A 15,884-nucleotide genomic window follows, 5' to 3' on the forward strand; every position below is an offset into this window, starting at 1 on the left:
CAATAATCAAAGAAAAGTGCAGATTGACAACAGGACGCAAAGTGAGACTTAGAGAGTCGGAACTGTTACTAGTGAGGCAGGAGAGTGGCTGGAAGCCTTCTCTTCCTCCTTACTAGTGTTGACAAACTTCAAAGCCATGGTGGACAAGAGCCACATACATGCCAGGCAGCTGGGGCAAGATATGGCCACTCTCTGAACTGAAGAGATACATGTTGAGGTTTTGTCATGTTTCAGTGTTAACTCAGGCCTGTTTCCTTCTGCTGGTCCATGCTTTGTGCACAATAAAGAAGCTGGCCAGGGTGCCCTGTCTGGTACTTTGCCCTGCTGTCAGACAGTGCTGAGTAAGGGTATTTATCAACCCCTCCCAGAATTCCATGGCCTCCATAAACAGAAGGGCCTGCTACCATAGCCTCGTGAAAGGAGATGTTTTAGTGCAACCTGCTCTAGGACCAGCAAGATCTCAGTCCACAGCGATAACTGTTCTGGAGCTTTCCCTGACACCAAAGTCACTTATTACAGCTTAATAAACACCAAGATTGGCTGTGGTTGACAGTAGAGAGGGACTGCTGCAGGTTGGATACCTGAGACATTCTTCACATAACTTTGGGTCCATAAATCTCACTTACTTTCAGTTCAGCGGCAACTGATCCCACATTATAGAAATGTCCATAGGTTCTACTACACAGGTCTTCAAAGGAAATCCTTTGGGGTTTTTTAAAAAATTCAGAAACATGTTCTCATGTGCCCCTCATCCATAGGTTACACCATCTAGTTTCATGTCTGTGTCCAAGGTATTTTCCCATGCCCTATAGATGTGTCCTGAAATAACCACATCACCAAGACTCCTGGTTAACTTCTCTCCAGGGCACCTCAGCAAAGCCAACAAGGCACCTCTGCCCTTGTCCATGGGAGGTGCATCTCAAAAATATCATCCACTTTCCTTTATTTAGGAAAAATAGAATCCCATCGACAAGAACCAGCCATACATATTTGGCCAGGCCTAGCAATTAAGAAGAGTTAACCTTTCGTAAACTGGGGGATGCCAGGGCCAATGTGACATATGCTGCCTGGCCTGAACTTGAGAACTATGTTCAGACACTGATTGTGATTAATTGTATTATAAAATTTAAAAAAGAAAATTGAAAGTCAACTTCCTACACTGGCCTCCTGGAGCACAAAGGCAGTGTGGCTCTCTGATAGGGGTGGGAAACATTCCATCTTGCAGGGTGCTTGGCTTTGCAGCGTGGAGGCTAAGGGAGCAGGGACAGTAGCGAGTGGCAGGCTACACCCCTTCTGCACATTTCCCTGTCACCCATACCCAGGGCACAACTGATATGCCTGGGTGGGATGCTGGTCACCAAGAGCAGATGTGATCTCACGCTGGCGCTCAAATCTAAATTTGTTTTCCTTTTGAGGTTGAAACACTTCCTTCAAAAATGAACCGCAGAAGCCGAGCCAGCCAGCTGCTTGAGAAGTTGAGTCGGGAGGGTCCCAAAGCCAAGGCTTGCCTGGGCTACAGAGTGAACTCAAAGTCAGCCTGGCCATGTTAGCAAGACCCTATCTTAAAAATAAAAGGTAATACTAGTAGTCTAAGGATGTATCTGAGTGGTGGGGCGCTCACCCGGCATTTTGGAGGTACTAGATTGGATCCCCGGTGCTGGGAAAGGGAGAGGCAACCACAGGAGTGACAAGTCTATAGTATTTTCTTAATTTGAAGAGGTTGGGGAGCCTGGAGACACTAGTGGCCTGTGGTCTGTGGGTTGGCACATGAGTGTCAGGCTGAACAAGGCTGGGTCACCCACACTTGAGAAGAGGGGCCAGAGCAGGGCTTCTGCAAACCGAGAAACATTTAGAGAATGAAGATTATTGGCTCAGCGCCAGGCCACCAACTGCAGAGGGACAGACTCTTGTTGGGAGGGGAGACGGCCCTGCAGCTGTGTGGGCACATGGGCTGAGAGACGGGGCTCAGCTGGCAGCAGGAAGACTCTCAGGGGATGAGAGGAGAGCCCCCTGTCTGTGCCTGCAGCTCAGCAAACCCTGAGCTATGGAGTAAAGGATTCTGCCTGGCTGACCTTTGGGAGAGTTCAGATTTGCTGCCTACCAGGAGGGACTGCCCAGGCCTTCTCATGCAGGAAGTATGTTGTGGAGATGTTTAGGAAGGAAATACATGTCTATAAGGCTGGATGTCCATAGAGAGCAAAGAAGCCATGTATCCATGATTGTGTATGTTGAAGGGGAGGGTGCATAGATATGTGCATATACTAGTAACTGAATCCCCTTTCTGACGTTTTCTGAAGCTGTCAGTTAGCATGGATCTAGGAACTGGCTTTGTGGGAACAAAAAGTGTCTTTCAAATCAGTAAAGACTCATTTAAGGGGCTCCTTTACAGTTGGTGTCTTCCTGCTTTAAGGCTAGGATAAACTGGGTTAGGGTACTGAGGAGACTCAGAGCCCCCAGCCCAGGACATGATGCTTATGGCATCAGAGGAGATATACACACACATACATACATTTATCTCGGGTGTCAGACAGCTGATGCAACCCAAGAAGCTCTGAATAAGGGTACCACCTCACATAGACTCTAGTCTTGACAATAGGTAGTAGCCAGGTAGACTTTAGGGCACCTTCTTGGGTGGGGCATCCAGGGTGGATGGAGAAATGATGTCTGTAATAGTTTGAGGACTACCCCAAAGGATGAACAGTATTAATAGGAATTAAGTTTTGTAGGAATGGGAAGAACTGAATCTCTTAGTGGTTACCCACTGTCTGTACTCTCGGACAGTCAGAATACTAATTACAAAAGCTAGCTATGCCTGCAACCTCTGTGAACCTGTTTGGAGCTATTTTGCATAAATAAGACTGCTCTTAGTACAAAAACAATTTTACTAATTAACTTTATTTTAAATATACAAGTTTTCCAGTGGAGTTTTACAAAGAAGTATGTCTGGATAGAATGTCGGCTTCATACAACTCTTTTGTGGCTTTTTGTATCATTCCTATCATTTGTAACTGCAGTTTGAGCCAAGTGAGGAATCAAAAGTTATAAAGTCTTCATTTGATGTGGTAGGTCGGTTATAGTTGGGTGGGGTTTGTTTTATTTTGTTTTGTAGGTAGCTGAGGATGACCTTGAACTTCTGACCCTCTAGTACTAGGATCACAGGTGTGTCCCACCAATCTTGGCTTTATGTGTACTACGCAAGTGCTGTACCAACTGAGCCATATCCTCTGTCCTGTAACTCCCCAGTTTTCAGGACACCATTCAAGGAAGACAACCGTTCCTTTCCTCATTGCCCACATCAGCACCGCGAGCATCTGATGCTTCAAGTTCAGCATTCCTTTTCCCACAAGGCAGAAAACAGAACTGCCTGGAGTACCAAAGCCACCCTGACCTCTCTCAGATTCCAGTGTGACCTTCTGTGAACCCAGGAAGTCACTGGCTGAAATGCACTGACAAGATTTACAATGTCAGATACTCCATACCATGACCATTTTACTTAAAAAAACAAACAAACAAAAACAAAAAACCCACACCTTTTCAACCCCTTCTCCTGTGCCTATTCCTTCACAGGTGTGCATTAAATGATGTTCTCACATTGTGTCCCTCTCACCCTTTTCACTGAAATTTTAGGCATTCTTTTTAAAAAGGAGCTGCTTTGAATACCCCTGTCTCTGAAAACGCCTTCAATATTTGCCTTAGTCTTTAAAGCATTGCAAGATTCCAGCTTGTGTTCCAGCCCAGATGGCTCTCTTCCTCTGCTTCCGTCTCCCCAACTGAACTCGGCGTCTTGTCTCATGTTTACCTGTTTCCCACTATAGCAATGCCCAGTCCTATGCCTTGACACAGAGTTCACTGAAGACAGACTTGAGGAGTGGGTGCATGCTGAATTATTGAGTGAATTGGGGAACTCCATCTATTTAGGGCTTGAGGGCTTCAAAATGTCCCTTGCCAGGCAACCGCAGGTGGCTAATCAGTTGCAGAATTTAAAAATAAAAAAGTGCCATTTGTGGTTACTTGGTGCTGAAGGCATCATCCGTGTTACAGCTAGATCTCCCACCAGGCTTCGCCAGCCCCTCTGCCCATTTCAGCTGCAGTGAACTTCTGGCTCTAAGAGGCTGTGGAAAGAAAGTACAGCCTGGCAGAAGAAACCTAGGCTAATGGAAATGACCCATATCCTGACTGGGGTGGTGGTCAGACAAATGCAGACATTTGTCAGAACTCATCAAATTATACACTTCAGATGTCAATAGTTACTTTATGGAAATTATACCTCCATAAAATCGGCTAATTAAAAAAAAATATGGCCAGACTAGATAGGGCAGGTACACAGCGGCCTCTCTCTGGTCTTCCTTCTGTGATCTTGCCTCTGCCGAGGAAGAGATGGCATTAAGAAGTGTAGCTAAAGCTAGCATGTCACAGGATTGCTCTGGAGGGAAAGGACAGAGGAGCTTCTGTGTTTGTGGAACTGTAATCCTTTAAGTCATGAACTAGGGCTCCGTGCACAGGCACCTCCCATCCTCTCCAAAGACCTTGTCCTCACCTGCCCCAAAGTCCTTAGAGCCAAAAGCCTCAGACAATTTTGAGCAGGATGTACCTCCCCCAGAGTGGGGTGGCTTTGAATTCATGTAAAACCCAAGGGGCCTCTGACAGAGATGGAATGCCATGCTCCCAGAAGCACCACTCATAACAGACAACAGGTAAAAAGGTAAACATCAACCCAGGGTGTCCATCCGCAGAGAAGTTCATAAATAATGTGTGACTGGCACACACCCTGGAGTAGTATCCAGCCATAATAGGAAAAGACACTTCAGGTTGGGAAAATGGCTCAGTGGATAGTGTGTGCTGTACTGGGGTTCAGATCATCAGCACCCATATAACAACTAGCTGGACATAACCACTTGTCTGTAACCCCAGTTCTTGGGAAATGGAAAGAGGGAATCCATGGGGCAAGCTGGCCAGCTAGACTCTCCAAAACTGTGACCTCTAGATTCAGACTGAGATATTGCCTCAGTATGTAAGGTGGAGAAAGATCAAGGAAGATACCTGACATCAAAAACACACACATGCCTGCACACACACACTCACTCATACACATATGCATGCATGCATGCACACTCACTCATACACACACATGCCTGCACACACACACTCACTCATACACATATGCATGCATGCATGCATTCCACTCACTCATACACACACACATGCATGCATGTGCACATGAGATTTCTAAGGTACCATTTAATGAACAAATGTCTATGGAAAGATAAAACATTCTGGAAATGGATAGTGTTGTAAACACAATACTGAGTGTGTGTGTGTGTTGTGTGTGTGTGTGTGTGTGTGTGTATGTGTGTGTGTGTGTTTAGTCCCTGAACATTTAAGATGGACTGGAATGTAACTTTTATGTATCTCCACAATAAAAATCCAAGGTCTGAGCCCACTTTCTGGTTGTCTAAAATTCTGATATCCCACAGGTCAAAGCCACTGTTTGACTAGAGATTTCAGTTTCCAGGGCTAAAAAACACAGGGTAGAAAACAAAGATTGTGATTGTCAGTGCCTTTCTTCAAATCAGAATGATGCCCCTTTAGCCAGAAAGGAGCCCTTCCTAAACACCCAGGGCCCTTTAATTGAGACAAAAGCATACTGTTACACCCCAGCTAACTTGATTTCCTCGGGTTGACTAGCTTAGGCTATGTGAGGCCTCAACCTGACAACCGAGGGGTGGATTATATTTTATCGCTCTGGCAACTTACAGCATCATAATTGGGGTGACCCCATGCTTAAGACCCAAGGGGCTCTAAGCTGATGTAAAAATTAGAGCACATTCTGTAGACAGCAGCCTGGCTGTCAGGGTAGGTTGGATGGTGCCCTGTAATGCAGAGTGACATGCAAGCTCTTGTCACAGCAGGAAGTCTGATGCTGGTACAGTTGATGTCCTGCTGGGCACTCTTTGGGTACAGCTTAGAGGGTTTAAAGAAGGCCACTCTCCCACCTTTGCACGGGCTAGTATTTTGATGTGTTCTCGATGTGAGTAACCTGCACCCCTCCACACCAGCTCTGCAGCTGCACTTTGCATGCTCAGAGGAGAGAAAACCTCAGGGGCAGGAAGTTGGAGGGGGCTCGCTGACCTTTGTGTTTGCAAAACAAAACTGGATTTCTCAGTCCCAATATCAATCCATAAGAAGCTTGTTGCATTTAGGCCTTTATAGAACAAAGTGGACCTATGGAAAATCGCTAAGCCCGTTCTACAGGAGACAGCACACTCTTTACCCTAGGGTTGATGTACATAAGAGTGTTGTGTACACAAGAAAGAACAGTATATTCCGAGATGACTTCTAGTTTCTCTTCCCCAGTGAGATGGTGAAAAATGGAACACACACAGGCATACAAACACACACACACACACACACACACACGCATGCACACACGCACCATGCACACAGCTTCCCTTCTAGACTACATGTCTGGACTGTGCGATACCTGATTGGTATTCGCCTTCTGTCTGCCTTTTCCCTCTTCTCTGAAAAGACTTGACATATTTACATTATGCTTGTCCCATGCCAGCCCATCTCTGGATGCCCCTCTCCCGAAACGTGGCTTCCTTATCTGCTTTGGCTCTGAGTTCTTTCTGAAGTCCAGAACTCAGGTTCAGTTGGTGATTCCTACTGCAGGCATGGGATCAGCGCTGCGCCCGACCTGCCTCTGGCTTCTTGGACACCCTGTGGCCTCAAAGGAGATGTGTATCCACCCCTTTTCCTTTTCATTATACCACTGTGAAAGAAAGGACATTTAAAGGCCTTTAAGGTCGTGGCCAGAGGCAAGCATGAACAAAGTACATGAAAACGTCATAATGAAACTCATTATTTTATAATGGTAGTTCTAAAAATGCTGTAAAAAAATAATAGTTATAAAGGCCTATAGCTAGCATAACTAACTCTCAACTGGGTTGGACCTGTATAGTGGACAGAACACATGCGCTCTGTGATCCTTTCTGTGGAAAGCAGAGGGAGAGAAGGTGTCCCCTGAATCCTATATAACCACCTGCTTTCTACTTTGTCTTGTTGCGTTAGTTTAGTGCTTGGAAGTCAAAGTTGGACCCATGTGGTACACCAGCAGCTATTGGCCAAACATGGGGCACAGAGCAGTAAGGCTAAAGAAAGTCGGAGGGCTCCCAGAGTACTCAGTACAGGATAGTCTGTGGGCTCCTTTCTGAGCTTCAGGGCAGTTAAAGTTTGTCTGGCTCAGAGAAACTTTGTGTTGAAGGACAACTAAAGAGTCAGGACAGGGACTCAGAGGAGCTGGCCCTATAGACCAGGGAAGGAGAGAAGGGTTGGCCTCTCATGACTTGTAGTGCAACTTGGTTTGATATTACTGGGTGCAGGAGACCGGAATGTGTCTAGACACTGTTAGAATTCATTCTTGAACCTTTATGATGTACCACAAGTTTCCCATAGTGAAGGAAAGGAAATGTAGCCTGCAAAGGAAGGTTGCCCTGGAGAAGCTGAATGCCTAAGGACATGGCATCAACGAGGAGGACGTGGGTGGGTCTTGGGCTGATTGTGTTGGCCCCCAACTAACACTGGAAAAGATAGGAGCCAGGAATGAGAAAGAACATTTCCAAGTGCGTCCCACCAGTGGACACGCGAGACAGAACCCCTGCTCAGTGGATCCTGTGTTTCTAACCAGCTCTCAGCCAAAGGACTTGCTGTGGGAAGTAGAACCACACATTGAGAAAACAAAGATGCATGACATCAAGGTTCATTCACAGGGAGGCCAGGTACACTTTAGTGCAAGGCTGGACTTCCCAGTTCTCCATGATCACCCAGCTGCCCCTCTCTGCTGTGCTGATATGTTCAAAACCACTTAACCCCAACCCTCCACAAGGAAACCGTCCTTGCTGCCCAGGCCCCATGCTCCCTCTTTGATGTGCAGGAAACAGGATTCATGACCAAATTGTGTGTCCAGTCAGTTCCTGGAGGACTTTGCTTGTGGCTTTGTGGATGGTGAATGTGAGGAATGATCTTTGTGGCAGGGGATGTGATGCAGAGTGTGTTGCTGTGTCAGTCGTCTGGACATAAGTACAGTCTGCCCTTCACATTGGTGACTGTCTGTACCGCTGATCTCTTTAGAACTCATCTATGTTGAAGTGCTGGAGGCTCTGACCATTCCACCAAGTCTGACTGGTCTTGAATTTTCTCTCGAAGCTTAGGAGTCCAGCTTGAGCAAGGGCAGATGGCACCTCTAAGAGAGTAGCCATTCGAGTAGGAATCATGGCATGTGTACTCCTCTTCTTTCTTCATCAGCCATCCCTCAGGATTTAATTCAGAGTTGTTCTTAAAAGAAAAAGATCAGTTGACTATAAGATTGATGATCTGGATTATAGATCCGAAGCAAACTGTGCCAATGTCTGACCTTGGCAAGGGTAAAGAGGAAGCGATTGGAAAAGATAACAGTAACGAGAAACTTCCTGAAGCTTGGCCTACTGCATTTCGTCTTGCTGTAACCAAATACCACAGGCTGGATGCTCTATAAAGAAAAGAAGTTCACTTTAGCTCATGATCTCATAGTTCTGAAGTCTGGGGAGTCCAAGAACATGATGCTGGCATCTTGGCTTCTGATGAGAAACCACATGTTGTGTCAAAATATGGCAGAAGAAAAGAAAGACCAGTGGGTCTGTGCAGAAGAGAGAGAAAAAACAGGGTCAGACTTAATTTACAACTGCTCTCATGATGCCGAATCCTGTCCCACAGGAAAGGTGCTGTTCTTCCTAAGGAGTTAATCACCCTCCCAAAATCCCACCTCCCAGGACACAGCAGTTAAATTCCAACATGACAAGGGCAGACCTCATTCACACCAGGGCAAAGCTAACCGGAAGTAAAACTATTGAAAAGCTGAAAACCCAGAACACATACAGGAGCTCACAGCCACTGAGGCTGTTTAGCATAGGGACACAGACTCCATCAGCCCCAGCTTTTGTTTTTACATTCAATTCTTTTCCATGTATCAGGAAGCACATAGAAGAACCTGTCCTTTAAACGAATCAAATGCCTCCTCCTTAAGATCCAACACTGAAAGAAATACATTTCGGAGATCTCAAAAACATGTCAGCACATGAGAAAGCTGTCACCATCCTTGATTGGGTTGTCCCTCCCTTGTTCCATCTCCTGAGTCCTTCACATGTGCCCCGCCCCCACCAGCCCCTTCATATTAGTATTCTCCACAGTGCTAGCCGTCGCTGTACTTTCCTTTCTTTAGTGTGACCAAGACTGAACCCCTAATGATCCCAAAAAATGTGTATCTCTGGGCTTCTGCTACCTGTCTTGGTGTCCTCCCACTCAACTATGTCTGAATACAGACAACACACACACACACACACACACACACACACACCATGCACACTTCTTTCTCAAACCTGCAAACCATTTTTCATCCCTGATCTATGGGTAGGTTGCCAGCTGTGGACCTAAGAGTGAACTCATCTGACCTCTCTCTTTGTAATGTCTCATTTCCTGTCCCTCCTGATCTTCTCCACAACACAATGCCTCCTTGATTTTTTTCCCCTGGCTCATTTTCACCCATGTTCAAATATCCTCCAGTTTCCAGCTTTCAGTCCTCCAGAGAGGCTCCAACCAACCTTCCCCGGCTCCTGAGAGGTGCCAGGTCCTCCCACCTCTTCTCCGTACTTGGGCAAGCTAATATAGTAGCCACTAGCCAGGTGTTTCTAGTTAATGTACTTAAAAATAAATCAAGTTTAAAACTCCCTTCCTCAGTCACACAAGTCAGTTTTCTGGTTGTTTTGTTCTGTGGTACCAGGGTGCCATACAGGGCTCCACCATTGGGCTACTCAACCCTTTGAGTCAGTTTTTAAGCTCTCAACAACCACATGTGGCTCATGGCCACCAATTGGATACTGCTTATTATTGGCTACCTTATTATCACAGAAGTTATACTGGGGATAAAAGTGGTGGTCCACTTTTCATTTGTCTTCAGCAATCTCTCTGTCCCTGGGCTTCTCTCTGAAGCCTCCCTCTTTCCCAGAGTCACAAATGTGCAACCTCATACTCCAGACCTCATCTCCAGCAGCACAGGACTTGCTATGTCTCTGAGGATATATTAGAACATTGAATGCTTTGCGGCACAGCATTTAGATGGAAAGGCGGCTCACACTAACTGAAGCAAAAAAAAAAAAAAAAAAAAAAAAAAAAAGGATATATGTTGGCTCTTGTCACTGAAAATTCCAGCGGAAGCTTTTGCACAGCTAGATCCAGTAGTTCATATGACCGTAAAACTGCTAGTCTCTCATCTGCTTCTCTTCTAGGCTGGCTTTACACTCTGCCCTGCATGTAGCTTCCTCCCAACTAGGTGAGGAGAGGTAGCTAGAGAGTAGGCCCAATCTTCAGCATCCTTGATTTTGAAGAAAGAACATTATCTAAGTTCATACATCAGATGCAGGGATTTGGATCCATTTGAGGACTGGACCTCAAATCACTGATTATGGCCAGAAGATAAAATACATTAATGAGCCTGGCTAAGCACGGCTTTTCCCTGATGGTGAGTCAGAACAGCCAAACTATATCCCACAGGCTCCACATAGGGGCGTCCAATGAAGGGAGAAGGGATATTAGATAATACAAAGCCCACCAATGATTTATGCTGGGCTCTTTCTTGCCTTCTTCATCTGACCATAATCTGCATGTCTGACGAAGTATCTAACCAGATGGCCCGTGTCTGCTGTGCTAATGGGTGAGAAGTGAGCTGATGGGCAGGTGGTGAGTGAGTGGGCGGGTGGACAGATAGGTGGCCGGGCGAGTGAGTAGACGCGTAGATGAATGGGTAGAATAACATGGATGTGGGTGGATGGTGAAGTGATGGATAGCCAGTTATAGGTAGATGAATACGACAGTGAATCGCTGTGTAGAAGACTGGGCAGTTATCTCCCTACCTTCCTGTAAGGAAGGCAAAAGAAGGCAAGGCTTCAAGGGAGTCATACCAGTGCCTAGCAGAAGACACTGATCTTGTGGCCCAGAGTTTCCCCTAAAACAGTGGTCCTCAACCTTCCTAATGCTGCCAGCCTTTAATACAGTTCCTCATGGTGTGCTGACCCCCCACCATAAAATTATTTCATTTATATTTCATAACTGTAATTTTGCTACTGTTATGAATTGTAATATAAATATTTGATATGCAGGATATCTGATATGTAAGCCCCAAAGGGGTCTCAACCCAAGTTGAAAACCACTGCCCTAACGAATGGTCCAGCCCTGCCAGATAGAGCAGCCTTTAGCCAGCTTAGCTCTGCCCCTCACGGCCCCCAACACAGAGCGGAGGACCCAGCCAGGCCTGGCTAGAGAGGACTGGAAGCCTAGCCAAAGCTCTGTGCACATCTTTGTTTTAGCTGAACAGTAGAAGCTAGTCAGCAGAGGAGTGGGGATTCTTGGTGTCTGAGGCAGCCACTCTCCCAGGACTCGTGTTCTCTAATGCACACTTAACCATTCTGACTCAAGTCCCTAGCAATTAAAAACATGTTCTTAAGAAAGTAAGGGGGGGGGGAGAAAGTTGTAGCCTAAGAAACCACATAATTGGTGCTCTCAGAGGAAGCAACAAGGCTAGAGCCTCTATGTGCAGGAGGATTTGCAGATTCTGGCCCTGGGTCCAGATCCTGGGAAACAGTAGGTGTGTCTTTCTTCCAGAAGCCCTTGTTTCTGGCAGTGGCTAGCTGCTGGAACTGTCTAGCAAGCTGCAAAATTAATCCTGGGAGGTAATTAGCACTCCTGGGAGGGGTGGGCTGTGGACCGCCTGTTGTTATGGCATTGTCTTCCCACTGGTGGCCTTGGGAGACAGCATCCAGGCGCCTGAAGGGCTCAGGCAGGCACCTGGGGTGGTGGTGTTTCCTTTTGTTTTGTTTTAATTTCCATCCCTGTAATCTCTTGTCTAAAATAGCCTCTCAGAATTTGGCAATCTCGTTTTCTTCCCTGGTTAGTCCCTCTTTCCATCCTCGCTTTAATTGCGTCTTTTGCCGTGCATGTGTTTATTAAGGAACAAAAATGAGCTAGGCATTTAGAGGACTTATTTCAGTCTCATTAGACCCGCCCGACTGGAAGATTGGATGCCCAGGGCAGCTTCTGCAGATGAGAGGGCACAGTCTGTGCAGGGATTAGCCCCTGGGCTGTCATCTGGTCTGATGGGGGTGGTTGTCCTTCCTTAGACTCACTGTTTCTCCAGGCTAAGCTCTTGGTCGGTTTCTGTGGGGTATGTGCGTGCTACTTGGGGTGGCCTTCTCAGGGTTAGGCTATTTGAGGAACCGCTGAGCCTCCTGCTTTCTGGTCTTGACCTTTGCTGCAGAGCACGTGCTGTCCTTGGGGCTTGTCAGCATTTGGAAGGAGCCTGTCCCCAGGGAGCCAGAATCCAGCTTCTGTCCTTCCTGCTTTTCTCCCCAGAGTGGAGTCAGAGAAAGGACAGGTCTTGCAGGGACATTCCTGGCTGCATCTTTAGTGTTCCCGCCTGACCCGCCTGACCCACCTATGAGTTGCTCAGCCCGAAGGAATTTAACTTGGAAAATGGACTAAAAACAGCTTTATAAACCTTGTATTTGGGACGCTTCAGGTGGAACCAGGTCTAGTTAACATAACATTTATTTAAGTGAATCCGGGGTTTTGTGACCTTGGCCAAGTGACTTCCAACTCTGGATCTGTGTTTTTTTTCCACCTGATAAAAATTAAGCTTGTCTGAGCTGGTACAGGTTAGTCACTAGAGTACCAACACAGAGCTGAATTGGCTTCCTCACAATGGGGAACTTATTTCTTTCCCAGGTCAGTTTGGGGTGGGCTGATGAGAGGTGGTGCACCAGGAGCCCAGCAGAGACGAAGGTTCCTGCTGTGATTTATCCTTGCCATCCCATGTCATTCTTCTCTGCAATGAGTGGGGAAAGAGAGGAAACCAGCCAAGCCTGGGGGGACCCAATTCACCTGCACACAGGAGCATAACCCCAGACACAGACAAAGCTAACACATGTAAACCAGCTGCAGTCGCCAAGATAAAAGAGGGCAAAAACACAGAGCTCCAGTGGCCTCTATCTCAGAGATGGTGACAGCAATGCAGAGTGTGTGTGGTTGAATGGCTATAGGTGTGTATTCATGTGCACTAGGTATATATGTGCATAGACATGCATATCTGCTGCTTGCAAGGGTAAAATGTAAAATGCATTCATTCTTCAGGTAGGATGCCTGGCCCCCCAGTAGACAGGCAGATTTTGCTATTTTTTTGTCTTGCCCCTACTGGTTATTCTCTTGAGGTATATGCAAATAACAGAGCAAAGCAAGAAATTAAATACACGTTTCTCACCTCTGAAGTTCCTTATTTCCATGTTCCTCACTGTGTAACATTCCATTAGACCTTCCAGATGGGGAGAGAACAAGCTGATGAAAACTCAGACAGCACCTACAAGCTGCTCCATCGGTTTGGGGAATGGCTAGAGCTTCAGAGCATCTTGGTGGGTGTAGCTGTGTTTTAATAAAGGTCTGACTAAGTCATTGTCCTAGAGAGACTTGCACAATGGATGTGTGTGCCCCTGGAAAGAGAAGGATGCTCACTCCAAGTGTTCTTGGTTCCCGTGCATTAAGGACAGGATGGTTGGGTGCTAGTGGTTTTAACACCCAGATCCTAGGTCTCAGGCTTTCCAGAGCTCAAGGGAACACAGCACAGGAAAGGTTGAGTGGGAGCCTGAATGGACCTGTGTGAGCCTTAGACCCAGTTCAAAAGGACATGTTCTATCCAACTTGAATCAACTCTGCTCTATGACCAAGATCAAAAAGAGCTACCATGAAACTCAAAGAAGAATCTATTCCTTTCACTCTCCTTGACTATGGCTGCTCCCATCAGAGGTGGGCAGCCTGGTCACTGGGATGAGCTAGGAGAGACAGCAGAAAGTCTGGCCAGCCTATCTCCTTCTGTCAGAGAAGATAGGCAGGGAGCCATGATGGTATAGAATTACAGCATTCATTAACCATCTTTACTGATTCCTCCAAGGAGCTAGGGACTGTCTGAGCCCTGACACACAGTGAGTAGTGGTGACAGGGATCATAGTGAGAGAACTCAAGAGTTTCATTGCCTTGGTGCAGGTCCTGTCTGCTGCTTTCTAGCTGAATGACTGGTCAAGTCGAATACAGTGGCACATGCCTGTCATCTCAGAACCAGAAGGACCAGGAGTTCAAGGAGTTCAAGGTTGGCCTCAGCTGTACAGTTCAAGGCCATTCTGAGCTACGTGATATTGAGATCTGATCTCATGAAAGAAACAAAATAAATAGAATGGCCAGAAATGGCCTTGCTGATCTGAGAAAGAGGCCTGAAGGAAATGAAGGTGCTAACCACTTGGATAACCAGCAGAGGATTAGTACGTTGCATGGAGTTTTAAGTTAAGAGGGGTCCTGTGTGGGAAAACCTGGAGGAGGCCAGTCTGCTGGAGGAGAGTTGGCAAGGGAACCAAAGGTCAAGATGAGAAAATGGACATCACAGACTTTTGAAGCTTTAAGGGTTTGACTCTCCGTTGATTTGGAAACCACTGCAGGACTTGGGAAACATGAGATGGTCTGAGTCACTCTTGGCTATATTATGGAAGATGCGTAGGCAGGACGGAGGGAGACCAGTTAGAAGACTGGCAGAAATCCAGGGGAGAGGCTCAGGTGAGGGTGGTCAAGGTAGAGGTCAATGAGAAACGTGATTGGAGTCGCAAGGTCACCCACATCTGTTAGCCATGGGCTTGATCTATAAGGAGCGTGTTTGTCAGAGGGTGGCAGGTCTGCAAGCCAGGCCAGCAGGAAGCTACAGCAAGATGTGGCGTAGAAAGAGCCCCCATGTGGAAGTTAAGCTTTCTTCCTGAGACTAACACTTACTCCTTCATGGCCGCTGGACACCAGCCATCTAATCTCAGAGCCTCCATAAAGTGTAACCAGTGCTGTCCCTCATACTGTAGTGAATATAGTTCTTGACTGGTGTGCGTGCAAGAGCTGTCCTGTAGATGTTTCCTGCCTGTTCTACCTTTGCCTTCTTGCTCTGGTATGAAGCACACAGCGGAGAGCAGCACCAGGTCAGGAGATGGACACCAGAAAAGGTCAGGGGTGTGGAGAAGGACAGCAATAAAAAGAGGGGGGTCTCCCTTCTAATGTCATCGTGAGATTTCCCCTTTCTATGAGGGTATACCATGAGGACCATGGTATATCTAAATGAGTAGACCAGAATGCACTCCCCTAGTAAGTAGAGTCACTTCCTGTGTGTCTGGGAACAGGGCACCAGGCCCAGCATGTTCTTTGAGAAAAGGGCACTGCTAGCTCCTAGGCCATCCTAATGGTACCTGGCTAGTGAACACCCTCCTATCTAAAGCCCAACGTCTGAAGCACCTTTATTAAACTCATTAGACTCCTGGCCTAGCCCTGCCATGGCTACTGGCTGTAAACGGATGCTGAGAGTACAGATGGAGCCAGGCTAAGCCAGGAACAGATGGGCCTACTGCATGCAGTTGAGTCTATTGTCTTGTTTGTAGCTCCCCAGAGCACACTCTGTGGCCCTGACCTTACATCCCCAGTTCTCTATGGGGCCTGGTTCTCTTGTACTCAGGAGACCCTAGATCTGCACACAAGTAGCTCTGGAAGGAGATGTGGGTGAGGCTGTACCCAGGACTTCCCCTCAGGAAACTGGCAGAGCTGGCAATATTATGTGACTTCAGAGTGTGGCATGTGATAAGGCACATAGGACCCTCCGGAGTGAGGGCTGGAAAGGTTAGGGGACACAGGATAGGGACACAGAGCATCATAGAGTCACCAGGCCTCTTAGAGGAGAGGATAAGTAGAAAGTGAAGGTGGACTTAGTTGAAGCAGGGTGTTAACTAAGG

The 15,884-nt window shown here is 46.9% G+C and overlaps 1 protein-coding gene across 3 annotated transcripts in view; it reads left to right on the forward strand.

Moving 5' to 3' along the window:
- Klhl29 (kelch like family member 29) overlaps nucleotides 1–15,884 on the forward strand; it is a 294,522-nt gene that overhangs the window by 132,252 nt on the left and 146,386 nt on the right. The window contains exon 2 of one of the 3 annotated variants that reach the window (XM_076942138.1): nucleotides 1,416–1,575. The exons of the other annotated variants lie outside the window; for them this stretch is intronic. The gene's annotated coding sequence lies outside the window, so the exon portion shown is untranslated. The remainder of the gene's footprint in view (nucleotides 1–1,415; nucleotides 1,576–15,884) is intronic. 3 annotated transcript variants of the gene reach the window in all.

The sequence above is a fragment of the Arvicanthis niloticus genome, chromosome 11 (assembly GCF_011762505.2).
Source record: "Arvicanthis niloticus isolate mArvNil1 chromosome 11, mArvNil1.pat.X, whole genome shotgun sequence".
NCBI classification, from domain to species: Eukaryota; Metazoa; Chordata; class Mammalia; order Rodentia; family Muridae; genus Arvicanthis; species Arvicanthis niloticus.